The following is a 23,541-nucleotide window of genomic DNA, read 5'->3' as shown; positions in this document are numbered from 1 at the left end:
ACATTTTTAGCTTATGAAAAAACTGAACTCAAGAATTATCAACAAATAATTAAAGCTTCTAGATGGAAATCAACAAGCTTTTAAAGATGAGTATAGTTTTAAATAATTTGGTTTGGACCAAAATCTTATGTTTAGGATATTCAAGAAACATTTCCTCTTTAAACTATGACCTACAATAACGTGATAGATTGCATTTTTCTGTAAGTAAAACTAAGATGTTTGGTTTTCTCTCTTCCAGCTGATTAAAACTGATTGCATTCTTGAGACTTCGGAATGCTGAAAACTACAAATGCTTCAGAAATTAAGTAAGACTTACAAGTGTTGCAGGTAAATTCCACTTTTTTGTCTGTTTGTTTTGGAGTTCACACCCAGCAGTGTTCAGGGATTACTCTTGGCTCTGGATGCTCAGGGATCACTCCTGGCATGCTCGGGATCATATGGGGTCCCAAGGATTGAAGCCTGATGGGTTGTGTACAAAGCAGTTCTACCTTTTGTGTTAATGCTTCAAGCCCTCCAGTAAAGTCTAATGGTAAGTTAGTACTTTTTTATAAAGCACTGAGTCCTTGTCACATAAAGACCTGCCTGTGCTTCAATTTCCTTACATTGGACATATTCCTGGACCCAGGTATGAGTCCTACCAAGAACCTGGATAGGCCAGGAGCATAACATTGTATCATTCTAGCTTCAACACGGGGAGACCCTAAAGTCCTAAAAGACAATATAACTGCACTTAGTAAAGAGCACAGTCTTGTGAAACAGACTTTAACAAAAAGGGAGGAAATTATGCTCTTCCTCTCCCCTCAAAAAAACTGAGAAAGACTCACTCAGGTTAAGAAAATTAAAATAGAATGTCCTGAAGCCTACAGATTGGATTTTATGACAATTTCTCGCTAGTAAGGCCACACTATTAAGTGAAGCATTATTGTCATGAGCTATAGCACAACAACTTAAGATTTTACTTGTTCTTGCTCTGCTTTGCAAAATATCTGGCCACGTTTACTGGAACTAAAGCTAACTTTAGTTTATAATTATTTTGCACAATAGAGGTGAAAATGGAAAGAAAAAGGTATTTTGATAAAATAAACTTTCAAGAAACTCAGATTCTAGACTTCCTAGAAATATTTTAAGCTTTTTCTTTTTACCTATGGATAATATTTAACTTTTTATCTACATATTCATTTTATTTATGGAAATGGATCATGAATAATCCTGATATCTGGTTATGAGTTTCAAATAAAGTTTTCAGGTCTCATTTTTTGAACTGACTTTCACTAATTATTGACTAAAATGTTTCTGAAGAGTATGTGGGCTGGAAATGAAGATCTTGATATAAACTGCAGAAATAACATTGAGGTAATAATACTTAAATAAATCTGTGCTGCTTTTCTGTAGATCTGAAGACACAATAGCCCAGGAGAGCTTGCCACCTGAAGATGCAACTAATCTTGAGGACTAATTCTCCAGTGGTAGATCTCAAAATACCCAGTGGAATTTGTACTTTACTTTCGTTTTAGTTCTTTTTCCCCCTTTGAGTCTAATAGAGCACTTACTCTAAATCAAGAATTTAGATATGAAACATTATTTGGACTGATATATACTCATAACTCATTCTTATATACAGATCATGAATCAGAGGAGAAAGCCCTGTAGCACTGCAGCACTGTCCTCCCGTTGTTCATCGATTTGCTTGAGCAGGCCCAGTCCCATCTCCATTGTGAGACTTGTTGTTACTGTGCTTGGCATATCGAATACGCCATGGGTAGCTTGCCAAGCTTTGCCATGCAGGCGAAATACTCTCGGTAGCTTGCCGGGCTCTCCGAGATGGGCAAAGGAATTGAACCCGACTCAGCCGAGCTGGCCACATGCAAGGCAAGTGCCCCACCACTGTGCTATCGCTCCAGCCCAGAGGAGAAAGAGATTTTAAAAAATTTATCCCATTCAAAAAAGTGTCCAAGAACATCAACTACCTAAGAATCAACTTAACAAAAGAACTGGGAGATCTACGCCATGAAAACTTCAAAAACACTAAAAAATAGAAGACTGTAGGAAATGGTAAAACTTTCCAGCTCTAGATTGGAATAATCAATATTGTCAAATTGAAGATCCTCCTAAACTACTATGTAGATTCAATGCAATTCCTATTCAAATTTAAATGATCTTCATCAATGACTCAGAATAGTACATAGTAAAGTTTGTATGGAATCATGCAATGCCCAAATAGCCAACACTATACTGAAAAATAAGAAACTGGGGGGTATTTCATTATCCAACTTGGAACTATACTATAACGTCATAGTGATCAATATAGCATGGTATAGGAATAAGGACAAACTCAACGGCCAATGAATCAGGATAGACTAAGAACAAGTGCCCACATACATGTTTAGTTAATATTTGAGAAAGGATCTGGGAGGATAAAATGGAGCAAAGACAGCCATTTCAACAAATGATGCTGGAAAAAATGGAGAACAGTGTTTAAAAATTGAAACTGGATCTGTATCTCATACCTTAAACAAAAGTAAATTCAAAGAGGATCAAAGGAGTTGAGAGCAAAAGAGAATCTACAAAGCTCATTGAGGAAAACAAAACAAATTAAATAGTTTCTGCTTGGCAAAAGAAACATGTACAAAATTAAAAGACAGATAACTGAAAGGAGAAAGTATTTGTGTCAACACATTAGATAAAGGCTTGATATACAGAATGTGTAAACTATTCAGAAGGATTAACAACAAAAATTTTTTTTAAAAAAAAGAAAAAATATCAAATAGGGAAAACCAGAAAAGATGAAATTAAGAAATTCACTTATAAGTGGGTGGACATAGAGAGCATCATGCTAAGTTAAATAAGTCAGAGGGAGAGGGACACACTTAGAAAGATTGCACTCAAGAGAGCAGAAAACAACACTGCCATAGCCATGCCGCTGGACCCCACAATAGGCTGTTTCTTTTGGGGCATCCCAGAAGGGGGCGGGTAAGGCCCCACCCCGCCCCAAAGGACCCAGTCTCAGCAGCTAAAAACCTCCAGAACTCAACCACCACCATGTTCACAGCCACATACTCCAGCCAAGCCTCACCCACAAGCAAACCTATCCCTGGATCATGTGGCTGCATTAGTGGCTGTACAACATCTCATACCTCACACCACTCATACTTCAAAAGTAGCATGCCATTTTTGATGGGATTTAAAGTAAAAGACAACCAATCTTAGAGGTAAATATATTTTTACAGATAAATATGTATATAAGCATACAAGGCTCAACCCTTTACAACTTATTAGTAATCTCTTACAGAAGGGCTTAATGGCCCCTAGTTAAAATACAACAATGTTCACACACTCTCCTCTAACAAAAGTTTTATGAAGCATTTTCAGTATTTTATTCATAACAAACAACACAAAATAAATTATTTTGATTTTGCTTTGGGGCAGGGGTTGGGGTTCAAAATGGAAATATCCAAAATATGGTGGTGGGAAAGTGGTGTGGGATTGGTGTTCAAAAATTAAATGTAATCAAATATTGTGAACTACTTTATAAAATAAAATTAAATTAGAAATATTGCACTCATTTGTGTGATCTAAATAAAACATAATATAAGACTAATAATCAAGGACAGTAGAAACAAGGGCCAGGAGGACTGGTCATGGTTGGAAGCTTGTCATAAAGGGTGGGGGTGGGGGAGGGGGAAGAGTGGGGAGGAAGGAAGGACAGAGTAAGGACCACTACAACAATTATAGTTGGGAATGATCACTCTTGACAAAACTGAGTTGAAAGTAGATAAAGGGACAAATATGATGACCTTTCAGTATCTGTATGCAAACCATAATGCCAAAAGGAGAGAGAGAGAGAGAGAGAGAGAGAGAGAGAGAGAGAGAGAGAGAGAGAGAGAGTACCCTATAGAGGTAGACTAGCAGTGAGTGGAGGGAAAACCGGGATACTGCTGTTGGGAAACTCACAGTGGTGTAGGACAGATGTTGGAACCCAACCATGAAAACCTTTGTAACTGTGTATCTCACAATGATTCAATAAAACATTTTTTAAAATGAAAAATAAATTAAAGAGGAAAGGAACAGTTGCTTCTCTGAGAAAGACCAATGGATGGCCAATAGGCACACACAAAATATGCTCAGCAACACTTATTATTAAGGAAATTCAAATCAAGACAACAATGAGATACATCTCACACCAAGGAGAATGGAACATATCAAAAATAATGGGTACGATCTGAATTGGCAGGGATGTGGTGAAAAAGGAATTCTCATCCACTGCTGGTGGAAATGCTATCTGCTTCAACCCCTCTGGAAGGGGGGGTTCTCGTACACTTAAAATTGAGCTTCCGTAAGACCCAGAAATTCCACTTTGGGGCATTTACTCGCAGGTCAGAAAAACATTCATTCAAAAGGACTTATATACATCATTATTTATTGCAGCATTCCATACAACATCTAGATTTAGAACCAACCTAGCAGTATACCAGCAGATCAATGGGTCATGAAGATGTGGTGTGTGTGTGTGTGTGTGTGTGTGTGTGTGTGTGTGTATAATGGAATACTATGAAACAATAAGAAATGATTAAATCATGCAATTTGCTGCAACATGAATGGAACTAGAAGATATCATGTTAAAGTAAGCCAAAAGAAGAAAGTTAAACACAGGATTATATCACTTGTATGTGGTATTTAGATAACTGCATAAGCAATAGTTTAAAGGGAAGATGCCTAGATCAACCCTGGTCCCAAAGTATAGGAAAGAGAAAAGAAATGACTGGAGGGTAGGAGGAGAAGACACATATGAGAGGCAACAGGGGAAAAGAGTCAATGTATATCTATGGTGTTAAGAAATTTTAAATATCCAAACCACTGAGTCAACAACACTGAAATCATGGAACCCAAACTGGAATAAACAAACTTAAAACAGAGCCTGTCAAGATGGCAGGCCTGGGTGTGGGAAGGGGTAGGAGAGGATACCTGGGAACACTGATGAAGGAAAAAATGAAACTGGTGTAATGATCAGTGATGGAACACTATTAGACTAAAATCCATCTATCGGTAACTTTGTAAATCATGGTGTTTTCATAAAGTAAAATTTTAGGAAAAGAAATTATGAATATTAAGGTTGCATGGAATCCGACAAGATTACTACAATCTAGTATAAATCATAATGATTTCTTTATTCTAGGGCCTTTATACTGCCTGGAATTTCTTTTACTATAGTACATGTTGACAGAAGGTTCTGAGCTTACAATCCCGCAGATTTAAGGAAATAATACAAAGGAATGTCACAAAAACTACAATCTTGGGGAAACTACAATCCTAGACCATTCAATAGCAAACTTAACACACAGCTCACTACTCATTGAGAAAACGATGATAAGGAATGGAATAAATTATAGTGCTATGAGTTCTAAACCTTTTCAAAGTGCCATATAGTAAAGAACAAAAACAAACACGATACAAATTTCTACTTCTATCACCAACTGAAAATGAATCAATTCATTTCTCTGATCATGTAGTATATGGGTAAGAATGTTAGTGTTACTTATAAATTGCTGACATTTTGAAAACTCAATATGAGTTCAAATTTCTTAGCTGTCTTACAAAAAATACATTTTAAACCTAGGCATATTTGAGAATTTTATCATAGCAACATATGCAAGTGGACTAAGTGTATTAAAATAATATCTAAAATCCTATGAACCTAGGAATATTAATTCTTAACCTGTTCATTTGATCATATCTTAACAACTAAAACAGTACCTTTATAGGCTGGTTAACCTAAGTATCTGTGGGCATATGGTATCTAGGTTAGCCATAGGTCAACAAATACCTAGATATCCACCATATGATCCTAAGTTTATAACCTAGATATGTGCACTGGTTAACCTAGATATCTGTGGACCTAAAGTTATGTGTGTTGGATCCAGTGCACCATTGTCTTTCAGCTACTGTGGATTTGCATCTCTGCCTTGCAGCGCTATCAGATTCTAAGAAAGTTTGTAGTGGTGAGGCAGGGACTAGGGGAGGCCATCCCACAGCATGAGACACACAGCTATAAAAAAACAATCAAGGTTAAAGAACTAAACTTTTTTAGAAAAGTTAAAGACATTAGTGTGTGATGTTTCAAAGAGAAAAGAAATTCTATACACCTCTTAGATTTAAAAACCATTAGATTTAAAAACCATTGAAGTGTTTCATTTGAACCTGTCTTATAACCAGGGCATTGGGGAGACAATAGAGAACCCCTCTATCAAAATCTGGAAATCCTGCCAAAACCATTAAGATGTGAAACACAGCTTTCACTCTGGGAAACAAATAAATCCCTCTGAATGTTTTCTTCTGTGTCTTATGCTATACTTTAGAGAAAACAAGACACTTTTACTGCTTTTGCTTTTTCTTTTCCCCCAATTATTTGTTGATGTTATTAGTTTATCTTTTAAATCTCGTAAAATATTTTGTACGCTATGTATACAAAACGGGCTGGAGCGATAGCACAGTGGTAGGGCGTTTGTCTTGCACGCAGCCAACATGGCCGGCCTGAGTTCGATTCCTCCACCTCTCTCAGAGAGCCCGGCAAGCTACCGAGAGTATCTCACCCTCACGGCAGAGCCTGACAAGCTCCCCGTGATGTATTTGATATGCCAAACACAGTAACAACAAAGTCTCCAATGGAGATGTTACTGGGCCCACTTGAGCAAATCAATGAACAATGGGAGGACAGTGACAGTGACAGTGATGTATACAAAACATCTTGCATATTCTGCATTGTAGTTATGCAGAATATGTGACTTTAAAAGAAAACACATAATCACTCCAAGAACCTAAGACAGACTTATCCCTATATTTGAAGACCTCATGGATCTTTCTCCAATCCCACCCTTATCATATAAAGGTAAAGGCCCTCCCGTTGTTCGTGGATTTGCTCGAGCGGGCCCAGTAATGTCTCCATTGGAGACTTTGTTGTTACTGTGTTTGGCAATACGTCACGGGGAGCTTGCCAGGCTCTGCCGTGTGGGCGAGATACTCTCGGTAGCTTGCCGGGCTCTCCGAGAGGGGCAGAGGAATCGAACTCGGGTCGGCCATGTTGGCTGCATGCAAGGCAAACGCCCTACCGCTGTGCTATCGCTCCCGTTTTTATTTTAATTGATATTAATAAGAATTTGTTTTGCATATATTGGAGCTTCAAATGAGGTGAACCATGCTATGTATGTTCTGCCACTTGTGTGTGTGTTGTTTACTTGTTTACTTCATATATTTCTTTAACTTTGCTCTGTCTGGAAATAGTGAATCTCAGTGGCTACTCCCTCTGTTGCCCTGAGATCACTCCTGGGGGAGCTTGGGGAATCAGAGTGCTGGAAATTATTCCCTCCTCTCCCACATGTAAATCATGCACTGCAACCTGTTGATCCCTGTAATATTCATCCTTATGAAGGTTGCTTTTATTTCCCATCATAAAACTCTGATAAGCAGATTAATGCACTCTAGTGTACTAGATTACAGCTGTTTTCCATAGATTTTGTGTCATAACTTTTTAAAGTATGAATATTTATTTTATAGGCTTGTAGGTTACTGTGGAGTGACTGTGGAGCTGAGAAGGGCCAGAATGATTATAGACTCTGTCTGATATTTTGGGACTTGAACACTCTGAGTATGGTCCCAAAATGTAAAATAAATAAAATAATAAACATATTTATGATTATAAGCAGATATTGAAGTTATATCACTCTTTTATATACCAAGGGTAAAATAAAAATATCTTGGGAAAAAAGTGGCAGTTAGAGGAAAGAGTTTAAGAAGTCTTTCTTAGTTTACACACACCTGATATGCCACGTCAAATGTTACACTGTTCAAGTCTATCATGATCAACTGTTTTCTTATCATGGTGCTACTAAATAACATCACTTTTTATTTGTTTGCAGTCTTTTTTGGTGGAGGAGTTGTGGTTTGGGGGTATATTCATTTGGTTTTGGCATTGCTCAGTGCTTACTCCTGTCTCTGCACTCAGAGATCACTCTTGGTGGGATTGAGGGACCAGACAGGGTTGAACCTCAGTTCGCCACATGCAGAGCAAGTGCCCTAATAATTGTACTATGGTTCCAGGCCCTGTGTCTATGTCTAGGAGCCATTAAAGATTCTGGAGTCCCACATCACTGACAGTTTATAAAGTAAGTGGTTTAAGTGTCTGTAATTTGTCATTTAGGAGACATACCTCATTGTGCTTAGATATGAATGTCCTTGATCATTAAAGCAACAAACAAGAACCATAATGCTAGTAAGAAGTGAATGCCAAGAAAAAATGCAGGTCAAGGAGACAGGCTGAAGAAGCTGTTTCACATGAACAATCAGGAAGATCTGCTTGAACTCAGACTGGGTGAGAACACAAAGGACGGAACAAAGAGAAAGCTGGAGCATGAGATGCAACAGGGCAAGTTATTTCCAACTCTTGCAAAAAGATTTTTTTTTCATTTTATTGGGGGTTTTTTTTGGTTAGTTTCAGTGCTTATTAAGCAATACTTTTTATGGCAAACCATCTTTCCTTTTAACTGCTGAAGAAAAGTATTGCTTGTTGGTGAGTTAAGAGACAAGAAGGTACCTGTTCTATATATTGGGAGATATAAACAGTGTTGTAGAGGAAAAAGTACTTTGGTTTGCAAGGGGTTGGGTCGGCAGCCAAAACTGTTACTTATTTTTCTGTAGAATGCTTGGGTATAAGCAGGGATGGACAGGGCCTTTAACCAGAGGGGCCACACGATGCTGAAGGGCAAATCCAGGGTCTCACACTTGCAAGGCACATGCTCTATTACTTCAACTACTTCTTCAAGTCCTTGATGTTTATTTGCTCTCTTAATTATTATCTGAATAGCTTCTGTTTGCCACCTGGACCTTTGGGAGTGAGCTGGGAGAAAACACGAACCTTAAAGATAAAACATTCCTAGTTCAGGTTGCTGGACTGGAGCGATAGCACAGCAGGTAGGGCATTTGCCTTGCACGTGGCCAACCCTGCTGACCTGGGTTCAATTCCTCCACCCCTCTCAGAGAGCTCGGCAAGCTACCGAGAGTATCCCACCCATACAGCAGAGCTTGGCAAGCTACCCATGGTGTATTTGATATGCCAAAAACAGTAGCAACAAGCCTCACAATGGAGATGTTACTGGTGCCCGCTCGAGTGAATCAATGAACAATGGGATGACAGTGCTACAGTGCTACAGTTCAGGTTGCTGCTCTGAGTTCGGAAAGAGTGACCAGGATTTTAAAAGAAATCTTGAAGGACCTGAGCTTACCCTGCCTTTTCCTACTGCTTAGAGAGGGGGACAAGTGCATGGATAGCTCATTAGAAAAAAAACTGGGACACAGGCAAGGTTATTTGAGGTTATACTTGTCCTTTTGAAGGGGTTCTTTCTAGTAAAGCAATTACAGATTAGCAAGGCCCCAACTAAAATAACTTTGAACAGAGCTAAAATTCCTAGAGCCAAACTCATAGCAAGCCTTAACGGGTATGACTGATTTTACTCTGGATTCTAACTGAAAGTCTTATCATCCCTCCATGGACAACTAATATGGTTTTTACACCAAAATCATGTCCCTGAAATGAAGCATGGTTTTCTCTCCATCTGTATAAACTAACATAACAGATTATTTGCCTTTAATGAAAGTGGCTATTATTTTGCATAGGCACAGTAAGAACTGGGATAGTAACTTTTAACGTTAGGTTCAGTTACATTAGAACAAGATGGCTTTTCCCACGAAGCATCTTGTCATATTTTCCAACTGCAGGCCTCAGGCCAGTCTGTTTTAGTTCACCTAACCCCAAAGCATCCTTCTTCTAGTCTTGAAGGTGATAGATACTCCATTTCTTCCATTCTCTTCTGTCTGAATGTCTGACATTGATCTCATATCAATGTACTTTTTGAGCTCTTGGGCTCTCCCAAGTCATAGCCAGGCAGGGTGGCACAAAACCTGCCCTGAGGTCCATCTGTGGCCTTCAGTAGAACTCACATTTTGGGAGTGTTAAGATTTAAGTCCAATCTTAGCAACTGAAGCTTAAGTCAAGCCAATATAACAAATGGTCAGGGTCCTGTAAGACCAGCTTCAACATTTGAGTGTTGGGGTTCATAGCTCTCCCCTTGAGGTTTCCCAGTATACAAGTTGTACTTAGTTACTCTGTTAATAGAGCAACAAAGGGAAACCCCTTTACTATCTTTCAGTAAGACATCCCAGTTTACTAGATCTCTGCAAAATGATATTACCACAAAGAATTAAACATGTAAAAGGTGTTAATAAGAGAAAAGCAAGCTGTCTATTCTTACCATACATGTTGTCTACCCATTACCAAAAGAGGGCTGCAAAAACCTACAGAGGCAGAATATACAATTTAAATCAACAATATCATGTTTGTCTGGTTCTAGAATACCCATGTTATTCACATAAGATTGAACATTTCATTTTATGCGACAACGTTTCCCATGAAGTTCTAACATGAGGAATAAGTACTTATACTTTCTCAGTAATAAGATGTGTTTTCAGATACTGGCCAGTCAGCAACATAATCTGAAAAAGGCTGGTTACTGTCATTGCCCACATTTTCACCCAATTCTCCATATCCAGAAGCCATTAAAACTAAAGGGCTGTCCTTAGCCCCTTGAATATTAAAGTGGCTCACTTTTTCCTTCAGTAAGAAGTCCTGAATCTGGTCTGGAGATCTAGTAAAAAGCCTGATACCTTCTAAACATTGGTAGGATAAAAGTTTAGCAACCAATTATATAACTCTAGAAACCCACATTTTATACTAAACCATTAATCTTTGAACCTGTTTTACTGAACCATAATTATTTCTTTTTAATGGAGTAATATATAAATATATATATGTAGTTGTTGTTGTTGTTGTTGTTGAATCACTGATACAAGATACAAAGCTTTCATGTTTGAGTGTCAGTCATACAATGATCAAAGACCCATCCCTCCAGCAGTGCACGTCTTACACCACCAATGTCCCCATTATCCAAACTCCCCCCGCCCCACATACACACCATCTCAATCTTCCCCTTGCCTCTATGGCAGACAATTTACCCCATAGTCTCTCTCTATTTTGGGGCATTATGGTTTGCAATACAGATACTGAGTGGATATCACATTTGGTTCTTTGTAACTGTATTTCACAGTGATTCAATTAAAAATAAGAAATAAGCATCCTGAACATGCCCAGGGTCTCTATTCGTTAGCCAATGGAGTGTCCTCCCTTCTGCATACAGGTTTAAACCTTGCAGCACAGATTCAAATGGCCTTGTGGAACTTAGCTGCCCCTTACAGATCATTTTGCCCTTTCCATAAGCTTCCTGTGTCACTAGGCCAAACTGTCTTCAGAAAATCCAGCAATAAAAATATCATTGTGCTCCCCACATATGGAGATCTTATGAATCTCCACTTATGGATTCCCACTCAGTCAGTAGAGAAGGACCACTGTTAGCCATAGGTGTCAGACCTCTGTAGGGGTTCTAGATGGGCAGATGAGCTCAGGGCCCAGAGCGCATAGAAATAGGCTATGAACTAGCCCCAAAGTAGAGGGGTTTTCAGTCAGCCCCCATGGTTAAGCTCCAACAAAAGATCTGTGAATTGCCTGAGGAAGGAAGGAGATTAAGGCAGTTGAATAAGAATGACCCAGAGCTGTGAGACAGAGGTTGGAGTTCTACCTCAGTAGCCCCTATGTCACATGCCACCCTTACTTTGTCTGGCTTTATAGTTTCTGCTGCCTTCACACTACATGCTGCACTGCCTGTGACACAAGAAGCCATCAGGCAGAGAGCAAGCTGAGATGCCTCAGGGAAACAAGCTTTTTCAGGGTGAGTCCTAAGGAAAATGCCTTTGGTTCTCCCAGAGTGGAGGAACAAATCTAGAGTCTAGGGGCAGAGTACTTATGAGTAATTGGAAGATGCAGACCAAGAAAAAGATGTTTCAGGGCACCTACTGGAGGGCTAGGTGCAAACATCTAAGCCGAGGTAAGGTTCTTTACAGGTTGCTCATGTTGCAGTTAGGACTTGGGCTCATGGGACAGAAGGAAAAGAACAAGATTTCTCAGGGTGCACACTGGAGGGCTGGGTGTGAACCTCTAAGTGAGGGGCTGCAGTTCTTATGCTCTGCAGTCAGGACTCACACCACTTTCAAGAGTTAAGACTGCCCTTTGAAGACACCAGAAAAGGACCTGACTCCCTAAACGATGGCATTCCACTCTCCGGGTAAAGTGCAGATCACAGAGACGGGAAGCCAGACAAACATTTCAGCCACTGTAAGACCGGCAATGCTGTGCTAGTCACCTTCTAACTGGTGGGTGGATGACCATTCCCCACCCTCACCCCTGCCCCCAATATGGCTATAGGACTAGGCATAGGAAAACAAAGGAACAGGTAATATAGAGTCTGGCAAAACTTACCACTATTCTGCGAGTGTGATCCCAGACCAGCTCCCATATAATGTGGATATTGCTGGAGTGGCAATAGTGGGTCTCTGTTCACAATTCCCAGGTTCTTTAATATTTTCAAGAGAGAACATATTACATAAAGATGCTCAGACTCAGAATGGGAAAGTAGAAAAGATTACTGGAAAGTAGAAAAGAAAAGAAAAGAAAAGGAGGGAAGAACTTAGTATAAGACTAAGTTTAGCTATGGATCTTTTTGTGGGGTGTTTTTTATTTATTTGTTTTTTGTGGGTTTTTTTGTTTTTCTTTTTATTTTTATTAGTGAGACATCATGAGGTACAGTTGTAGACTTACAAATTTTTGTGCTTGGGTTTCAATTATTCAATGATCAAATACCCATCCCTCCACCAGTAGGAAACTCTGGTCTTTGTGTTACAGCCAGTATTGGAATTTAAAGACAAGGGTCTGCTGGCAGACTCTTTAAAATGAGAATTGGCTCTTGGTAAATGTTACAGAGGGTATAAGGATCTCACAGCTTCCTGTCTGGCCATTTTCCATGTGTATTTCCCATTATCTTAGCTTATATGTGAGGTCTAAGCTCTGGGGAAGAATTTTATGATGGACAATTATTAACTCTAAGTTTAACAAAAAAGGCTTAGGAATTTGCAGGGAGTTAAAAAAATGAAACAGGTCACAACAGCTGGCAAGGGTAATCTGAGGATTCATCTTTCAGTAACATAATGTGAACATGAATTCCTTTGATATTAATTTTTTATATAATTTGCATTGGGAACTTTAATGTTCCCCAGTGAGTCTTGGCTTCCAGACTGGGACCCCTGCTAATGCTCCTGAGCTAGTTGGAGAAGTCTGAGGCTTTTCTCCAAATGCACACAAGTTGGCTTTAGGCCTTAAAGGGCAATGTCATTTGGGAGCCCAAGGTAGGAAAGAGTTCTTGAGTATATGATGCTTCACATATGATTCACTGGACACAGGAGAAGAGGGAATGCTCACTTCAGGGAAACAGTGGAGCCTTAGATCCTCCTCTGTCTATGTGACTCCCTAAGAACATGCACAGAGGAATGCCCTTGGCCTTGCTCAGACTTTTTCCTGATCCCTTAAGAGAAGTCTCCAAACTGGCGGAGGGCCTTGAGAGATCTGCTAATGGCAGTGCCCCTGTGAGGGAGACTGAAGTAGCTGCAAAGACGCGGTGAGGACGAGACACTGCTAGGACACCTGCTGCCACTGAGATGTGCTCAGGGAGCAGGGGACATGGAAGGAGGTTGGTGGCACCACCAACCCTGAGAGAGCAAGAGCCGAGGGAGAGTGAAGCAGTGCTGCCTCTAAGAGCAAGTTGAGAGAGACTGAAGCAGAGAGACTGTGAGAGCAGGTTCAGTGCTGCAACCGAGAGGGACCAGTGGAGCTGTCACCTAGAGCGCACTAAGAGGCCAAGGCCACGGTTCCCAGGAGAAACTCTGAGAGCAGCTGCGCTCTGATATGAGCAGAGAGACTGGGAGAGCTGAGAAACTGCCACCACTGCTGTTCGCTAAGGCCACTGCTGCCCTGGGTCCCCAGGAGTCATAGCAGAGTAGGTCAGGGCCCTTGTCTTGAATGCAGCCAGCCAAGTTCAAACCCTGCCCATGTGGAAGATGCCTGAAATTGGCCAGGATTGAGCCCAAACACAGAGCCAGGAGTAATTCCTGAGCACCTCCAGGAACTTCCCCAAATCCTCACCTCCAACTATATAAAATGTTATTCCAAACCTTAGAAGAACAAGCATGGGCTTCTAATTGATTAGATTGCAGCCTGATGAATTCTCCACTAACTGATAGTCTATGTTAAAAGTAAAATGAGTAAAAAATGGAGGGATATTAAAACAGGGAGGGCCTTTGACTTGCATGTGGTTAAGCCTGATTTGATCCCCAGCATCCATATTCTCCCCTGAACCCTTCGAGGAGTGATCTCTGAGAGCAGAGAAAGGAGCAAGCTCTGAACACCATTGGGTCTGAGTGTCCCACCCCCACCAAAGAAAAAAATTAAATGAGTTTTTTTAAAACTACTTTTAGGTTTCTGAAATGAAAAAACTTATTTATAGAGGGAGTATAGGAGCTGAGTTTTATAATCATGTGTTAAAATTGGAGAACAATAGCATAAATAAACCAGAAAGACAAAAAATCCTGTAAATGAAAACTTCAGTATTTTCATCAATAACCAAAAAAATGTAGCCAGAAATGTGGCTTGCTGAGACTACTGCCTTGCATGGGATGCCCTGGGTTCAAACTCAAGTCCTTCAGAAGATGTGAAAAAGAAAATCAATGAAAAATAATACAAATAAAAATAAAATTTTCATTGTGAATATTTATGCTGAATGAAGCCAGAAAAATTGATAGAGAATGATTTCTTTTATATGTGAGAATCAAACTTTCTAAGCAAGGGAGAAGCAAGGACTAAAGGAAGCACAACTGGTGAACTAATCCACACAACTGAGTCATTCGGGGGTTGAGAGGGCAGTGAAAGGGAGAGAGAGGCACTTGGGCTCTTAGAGGAGGGAGGAAGTGGGTACAATGGGGATGGATATCAGTTTTGAATTATGTGCATGAGAAACTACTAACTACTATAAATTACAGAGCCTCAATAACTTTGAAAATTTTAAAATAAAGTTGAATACATTTATTAATAGAGTAGTAGGGAGTAGACCTGGGGACTGAAACCCTGGGCAGCATCACAGAGGCTGGCCTCTCACAAAGGGATAGGTGGGGCCAAGGCAGGACTTGAACTTCCTGGTTCCTCTGACCCTCAGTTGATGTTCTAGACACTAGCCCAGAAGCCACATATTTTCCTGGTCCCTTCATGACTGTAAGGCTAGAATTGTACCAATGGGTTCAAAATGGAGAATTCTGCTTACTCATTGAATAGTGTCACTTCATCCTGGCTGAGCATCACAACCACTTCCTGGGTGAACATCATCTTTCCCATTCTCTGTGGAGTGGGGATTTTACTCCTAATAGTTTCCTATCTTCCAAATGGTCCATCGGAACTACAGCCTAGAGAAGGCAGACACCCCAGGATGGTAAGAAACCCTACGTCCAGAACCAACAGAATGTAATTTTCTCCTCTTTTCTGGTTTTACTTTCACCTTTCTCAATGTACTACATGCTCTGCTGAGAAGCAATGCAACTTCTGTTCTCAGAAAAATAATAGAACCTCATCCTCCTGGGGACAATCCAGGTGCCCATCTCGGCTGAGGATGGGCATTAGGATTCCTGTTCAAAGCTCCGACCTGGAGCCTAATTTAGAGAGGTTCGGCTAGACCAGCAGCTGAATGCTAGAATGCTGTGGGAGGGAGGCCAGTCAACCCTCTAACTGCTGTTTCAACAGTCTCCTTCCAGGTGTGGAGGGTCACTTTTTCCATGCAGATCCAATAGCAGGAGGAGGGTTTCTGAGCCCCTCAATGCCCAGTGTGTACCAGAAGAGGGTAACCCTGACAGCGCTTGTTACCTGAAGTCTAAGGACATTTTTGCTTTTTTGTTCGTTTTGTTTGGGGATGGGGGGCATACCCAGGGATACTCAGGGGGTTGCTCCTGCCTCTGTGCTGAAGAGTCACTCTTGGTGGGCTCAGGATACCAACTGGGGTGCCAGGGGATAAAACTGATGGTGTGCAGAGTAAACGCCTTATCTATTGTACTACTGCTCCAGCCTGAACTTTGTGTTTTTTCAGCAGAGGACCATGAGGGGAAAATTATGGTCAGTCTCATAAGACCCTTTGTGTACTTTGAAGAAATATCACACCCAACAAATGTCTTTTCCCTTTGGAGAAATGAATCAATGGAAAGAAAGCTACTACCTCCCTGAGTTAAAAGCAGAAAGACATCATGTTGTTCCTGAACACTGATAGTCTCTAGCTGGTCTAGAGAGAAAACTGGGAAATGGGTACAGACCTGTATTTTCTCTCCCCTCTCAGAATGAAAAGAAGCAAAGGACAAGAAATAGGAGCAGCATGACAGTTGGAACAGGGGAAGGTGAGCTTTTCTATGTAGTCACGTGAGTCACCCCATCTCTCCCATCCCTGAGGCTTGGCTTCCTGTAACCAAGGGGTCCAGCAGTAGAACATCCTCAGTAAACAGCCCTGGCAAGACATGTGGAATGTAGGCTAAACCTAGACACCCCTTAATTCCATTCTCAGAGCACTACAAGGAAAATGGGTGCTTCCAGGTGTGCCTGGAGTTGACCTGCAATGCCTGGTCTAAGGGGTCGGACCACCAGGTCAGACTGGGGACACATTTCTTTACTGTGTGCAGATTCATCTGGGGGTGGTTCCTGTGCTTTCTTTCCCATTGGGCAGTCTAAAGCCTTGAAAATGCAATGGACTAGGATCACTTTGAAATGACAAAACAGCTATTATGAACCAGGGTGAAAGTGTCAGTGATCATGTGGTCTGATACACTGACACTGAGGTTCTAGAGAAGTAAATTCCCTAATGTCTACCTGGAAGTCATGACTTATCTCTTTGTTCTTCATAACCCTCTCTCCTGATTCTCAGCATTTAGAGACGGCCAGCAAGAACCTGATGAGACACCAAACTCAAACTATCTTTTGTACAGGTAAATAAACTTCCCCTTGTGTCCTCCCAGAACCTCAGATTCTACTCTGGCAAGGAAGCCACAGAAACAAAGCGTAGGTGGGGGGAGGGAGCAGAGGGAAGAACACTCGGAGCTTTGTGACGTCATCACAGGGGCAGTCCAGGGACTCCTGGGCTGCAGGTGGGTACCAGGAGTCCATCCCATTTTGGGCCACTCCACCCCACAGACTGCAGCTTCTATTTTCTGTCCCTGCAGCAACCTGAGGAAGGGTCCTGACAAAAATGAGTACCAACAGCTTTTGTATGAAAGTTCAAGAACAAGGCATACCAGAACCCACCTGAAAAAATACCATGAAAATGGTGAAAGCTCCCAGCTCTGGGGTCAACATAACAACACAGCCCCTGCCAGAAACTGCCTGAAAATATATCATGACAATGGTAAAAGTTCTCAGCTCAGGTGTAAACATATCAACACAGGCCCTGCCAGAGCTGAAATGAGTGATAACCATCAACACTTAGATCAGGACCCCAGACCAGGGACAGCAGATGCTGCTCCTACTGTTTCTCTCTCAGATGTCTCCAGTCCAGGGGACCTGCTACTTTTGGCCTCTGCCCAGTCATCAGAATGTCAAGCTCAGTCTGAACTGGGCTCTCTATCAAATGATCCTCCTATTAAGTCTTTTCGAAAATCTCTTCTCCCAGCACTATCTGTTCTGGAGTGTCTAAGTTGGTTGCTGTCACTCGCTTTGTGGCTGTGGGCGAGTACCATCTGGTGTTTTATTACAACCACAGCAAGGTACAAGTACCCATGGAAGCCTAAGGCTCAATCAGGGGGTGCTCAGCATGACACCACCATCCACTTACCCCTGGGGAACATCAAAGATAAAGAATATCTGTTCTTCAAGAAACACTCTTTTCCCAAGTATGGCAATGTTTTTCAGACTCATTGGTTAATATTTTTATTGCCGGGACACCTAAAAGAAAAGTTGGATGCTCATTTATCAAAAAAGAAGAGTCAAATCAAACATGGCTTGTTCCCCGTGCGTGTGCGTCGGTCCTGGATCACAGTCTTCTGCAACTACAATGCAGCTGTGGAAACCAGTAAAATATCGTCCTCCAAGGGTTGGAAAGTCCATCAGGCCCAAAAGAGAGAGCAAGTGATGAAAACTACATCTGCCATCAGGGCTGGGAGTCCCCTCACTGTCCCTTTACCTGAGCCTGAGGAAACGACTAAGGCCCTGGGAAGGACCACAACTGAGGTCTGCCAACACTCCTCCAAGGCACTAGGGACTGGGAAGGGGAGCAGGATGCCTTCTCAGACCATTCCATCCAGAGTTCAGGTAAGACCCTGGCAGGGAGAGAGAGGCTCGAGTGTCAGAAGAGGCAACCCTCAGGGGTCTCTAAATTTCATAAGTGAACCAAAGAAGAGTGTAGGTCCAGCTCCAGTCGACCATGCCCAAAAGGTAGCTGTACTGAAAAACAATTTAGAAAAAAAATCATTGAGGGGCAAAAAGGCCATGAATGAGGTGTATATGAAAAAGACCACAACAGTGATGGTCACCACAGAGGCCAGAAAACAAGTCAAGAGTAAGAATGGCCCAGCTTGGGATGTCATCTTGGACCCTAGTGTTAAGGCCAGGTCCCAGACTGCTAATCCGAATCTGACTCCTTTTAGTTCAATGTTCAACAAGGTGACTGCACAAGATCCAAATAAGCCATATCTAGCAACAAAGGTTGCTAATCAATTTAAACTCAAAACAAATGGAGACTCAGATCAATATTCGCAGTGCCAGCCCATCAAATTGATCTCTAAGGAATCTCACACTGACATGCTCCTTCAAGACATTGCAACAGGTATGTTGATCCAAGACACTTGCAACAACGTGCTCCTTCAAGACTTGCAGACAAAAGTCCCCCTTGCTGTAGACATCTTGGCTGGTCAGAGGGCACAGTCTGATTCCCCAGAGAAACAATGTGGGGAAAACACTATCCAACTGTTTTTAGACCACATATTTCATGGGGAAAGGAGCCAGAAGCAGCAGGAGCCCAGTATACAAAAAGGTGAGGACCAAGATAATTCAGACAGCCAAATACTTACACCAACAGGCAAACCGAACGATGTTTCTATTGTAGTGAGAGAAGACAGCACTACCCACATGGGTAAGAAGTGTAAGACTATCCCAACTAGGCTAATAGAGAATCTTTTAAGCTCACCTTATGTGAGTAAAGATTCTATTACAGTTGAGAGAACAATATTGAAGAGTGAGGCTATGGAGAAGGATGAGTCAATTGTTTATGAGAGGGATATGGCTATGTTTGATAAAAGAAAGGATGACAGATGGGCCCAAGAAGGTGCAAAGACTGAGTTTCCACGATGGAAGGATTCCCCAACCAGTGCGAAGAGCTCCACTCTTTTGAAGGGGCAGAGAGGAGACATATTCAGGAGGAAATCCACGCAGCTCATGCCAGAAAATGAGCCTGAAATCATGGGAGGTCACATGAGAGAGAGGATGGGGCACTCTCCGCATTATCTGAACTTCAGTAAGACGGGGCAAGGATTGAAAGATCCAGGTGAAAACATCAGTTCCGCATCAGTCATTTCTCAGAGTCAAGGTCCAGTCCAAAGCAGGCAGATTGAGAACAAAGAGATGCTTGCGGCACACACAATCACATCAGTTGTGGAACAAATATTGGTGGATAAATTGGGACTTCAGCACAGAGTGAGCGCCTCAGGGGCAAACCTGCAGAGTCAAAAACTTCAGATCCCTCCAGGCAGCAGTTCTTCCAGTCAAAGGAACCTTACCTACCCAGAACAAAAGCATTTGAGAAGAGATATGCTCTCCTCTCAGCAGGTCCTTTCTCAGAGGCATAAATATATGATCAACAACAAAAAAAGTGGTGATGGGGTCCTGCCACCCTGGGAGCTAGGATCCACAGCTGGACACAGCCAGCAAATTTCCAGGAATTCTGGAACTTCTGACTAGTCTATGAATCTCTCAATGAGCTATGTTAAGAAAATTATGACTTGTTCAACAAGATCATCATCCTCCCGCATTGGCCAAGATAAAGCTACTTTGCCAGGAAGCCGTTCAGTATGTTCAGAGAAAGCAGTATATTCCTACATTAATACATCTCGCCTGTTCTAACAGTCATCCCAGAATACTGCTTCTTAAAATAAACTTGTTTTTTTGTGTTAAGCTTTGTTCTGTTTTTGAGAGTTGGTAGTTTTTGTCTTTTATTCCCAGCTATCTTTTTTTGACTTCAAATGTCTCAAATCCTGGAGAGATGCTGATATCAGCAAACCAACCTCATCCTACTCCCTCACGGCACCTTCACACTGTCCCTACATAAACGAAGGATGGCATGAGGACTTGTCACCCTGAGCAAAAGTCAAAAGAACCCTCCAGGAAACGGTTCATCTTTCCTCAGGCTCTATCATAATCTTCTCCGTCTCTAGGGTTTTCATTCAAAAAATATCCCAGAGACTCCAAAATTATGAGATAGTTGTACTTGTCACACAAGTAGACCCAGTGACCCAGTGGCCAGAGGTGGAACAATCTGACCCGACTTCACTGGGAAGAAAAGATGACACAGGCTGCAGGGGCACTTTTTCACCTGTCAATGAAAGAATGTGTGTATATGTGTGTATACATGTGTGTAAGTGTGTGTGTGTGTGTGTGTGTGTGTGTGTGTTTGTCTAAGGGCATGCAGCATTGGAAGTATAGGGAGGATCTAGGTGTTTTCTTCACCCACCCTGGAGGAATGACCGTCCTTTCTGGAGAATGAAGGGGGATAGTGACTGGGTGCTGTTCACGGGTATCTTGGGTCACTGGGTCTAGTGAGAAGTGGAGGAAGGAGGCAAAGTGACACAGGTGCCCAAAGTGGTGAAAAAAGATGAACCCAGTTCTGTCATGTTTCTTTGACAAATAAAGACAATTTTAAGGTCCCAGAGGCTCAGAAAGGTCCCTAGATGCTTCTCCCTGTCCACATCCAGAACTCAGACATGATTAGTTACTCAGCTCCTCACAAAGGCCCCACAAGAAAAACCTTCAAGCTGGGAGGATTATACTGTATGTCTCTGGGTATCACAATTAAGCCAGAGAGCAATGGGAAGACAAGGAAGAACTTCCATTCTTAATGACTTTTATTGAACCTCAAAAGTGACTCCCAGGGGCAATAGGACTCAAAGGCCATCAAACAGGCCTGTAGGTTCATGTTGGTCTTGCATGATTTCCATACTGTTCACCCCAAATACAGAAGAAAGAAGACCTCAGAGCGGATTTTTTGCAAACAGGCTAGAAGTGACCTGTTCAATGATGGGACAGGGCAGGATGGCATACAGCACTATTGCTGGCCCAGGTTTGCTTTGTTCAGATGTCCACAGATAATACAGGGAGGCATAATTTTTTATATATATAAAAAGAATATATTTTTCTTCTGGAAAGTTCCTGCATGTGATATTTCAGCAGATAATTGAGCAAGTATCACTAGCTGAGGGATCAGTCCAAGTGTGGGAGCAGTTCTATATCTCACATCTAGCGAATCCTATATTGGCCCCACATCCCTGGCTGACCAGAGCTGTGGAATCCCCCTATAGGAGATGGTCTGACCCTCCAACATTCCCAGGAAGAGACCCCTGACAGCCTCAGGCTGAAACCACTAGCAAATCCCACTGAGATTCCCAATTCAGACTCACAGACACGGGCATAGATTTCTGACTCAGCACCATAAAGATTACTCATACAGATTTCCATACAGAGATCTCCCACAGTCCCACAAAGACCTCGGCTAGTCAGAAATTTTGTGCATAGACAGTGCAAAGTTTCTCCCACAGGAGACTCATACAGATACATCTCTCCAAGATCACAGACCAATACAAACCCACACACAGATCTACACAGTCCACACACTGACTTCCCCGTGCCCCACAGAAACTACAAACACATCACAGTGAGCCCCTCAGTGCAGTGCTTTGCATAGTCACTGAGAGGACTGAATCGATTTTTAAGTCACTTAGTAAACAGAGAGCAGGAGTATCACTAGCTAAGCCCCTGGATAAAATGTTTATGTATTTTGTTCTTGTACTACAGTATCACTGCTTCTTTTCAAAAAATTACAGTTCTTAGTGCAAACCTGAAAATTCTTTCCTTGATGGAGTTGGTATTACCTTGAGCTCTGACACACTTTTTAAAGAAGTACTAATTATGGTCCAAAATGCCATTATCTAATGAAAAATATTTCACTTATTGAAATTTATTGTTTCGTTGAAAGCCATCAGGTATCACTTTTTACATATTTAATTGGAGATGAACAAAATAACTAAGTTCAAAATAACTACTTTGAAAAATGACAAAGGGATATTACAGCAAATGAAACCCAAAATGAAAAGTTAAATTCACAAAACTGGAAAACTCTACATCTAACTCAACATTTTACACAGAATTACAGAGGCTTGGTTTTCAACCATATAAAACTTTCTCACAAAAAAATCATTTCTGATATTTCAGTTCATTCTCTAGCAAATTTCTATTTATTGATCTACAATGTTTAATTATACTGTTTATTTTACTTTTTGATAAAATTTAAAAATTAAATAATTTCAAATGGTATTATGCATATCACTAGAATATAACAAAATTCTAAGGTTCAGTTAAGATAGTTTAAAGTTCTGGCTGGTAAGTATTTGGAGTGGATGCAAACCACTACATGGTTTTCTACTCCTAGCCTCAAAATTGTGCTCTTCTCCCATACAGATTACATTTATCCAACCAACCATCCATGAAAGTCTTAACTCTTTCCAGCATCAACACTAAGGTCTAAACCTGGTAAGAAAAATAAGCTCTAAAGTAGGAAGGGGTAAAAATCATACTGCGTGCTTGGACAAAATTCCTAACACTGAAGCTATGAAATAAAACAATTCGTATACTGAGATAATATAATGGTAGAACTGTCAGAGATTACATATTTTTGTTCCAAAATGGGGAAATAAAGGTGAAGGCAGGGATGAAGGATTCCAAGCAAATCGGTAACCTGACAGAAAATTTCATGAAATCTCAGTACTCAAGAGCAATCTTCTTTGCCTCCTTGTTTCACTGTCCAGATTCACTGGATTAGGAACATCACACCCAGGGTCCTGAGAGGTGCCTGTGCCCTTCCAGATCAGGAGATGAGGGTCACCCAAGTGACGCTCTACACCTACTCTGCTGTGGAACCCATGCAGAAAAGATGCTTCCTCCTTTGTGGGATGCATTGGGCATCCCCTTGTCTCTGAATTCTTTCAAGGATGTTCCATCCCTTCATGGAAGAAAACAGCATATTCAGTCATATATGGCTCAGACTGAGCAAATCCAAGAAATCTAAGAGCCTCTACCTTCCTTCTATCCCTTTACTTCAAACTGGTAGAGTCTTCGTAGGTTTAATTCCATCTCTCACCCTAGCCATGGCTAAGATTACTGATTAAGTCCATGAACCATACTTATGGTCTCTATGAAATGATAACTCAGCTATAGGGTTCTCTTCTGAAAATAACATTTATTTTTTTGCCATAGAGATATGCTGCTTTTCT

This window comes from Sorex fumeus, unplaced genomic scaffold (assembly GCF_029834395.1).
Source record: "Sorex fumeus unplaced genomic scaffold, SorFum_2.1 ptg000063l, whole genome shotgun sequence".
NCBI lineage: Eukaryota > Metazoa > Chordata > Mammalia > Eulipotyphla > Soricidae > Sorex > Sorex fumeus.
The sequence above is the reverse complement of the archived record's forward strand: the minus strand, read 5'-3'. Positions refer to the sequence as shown.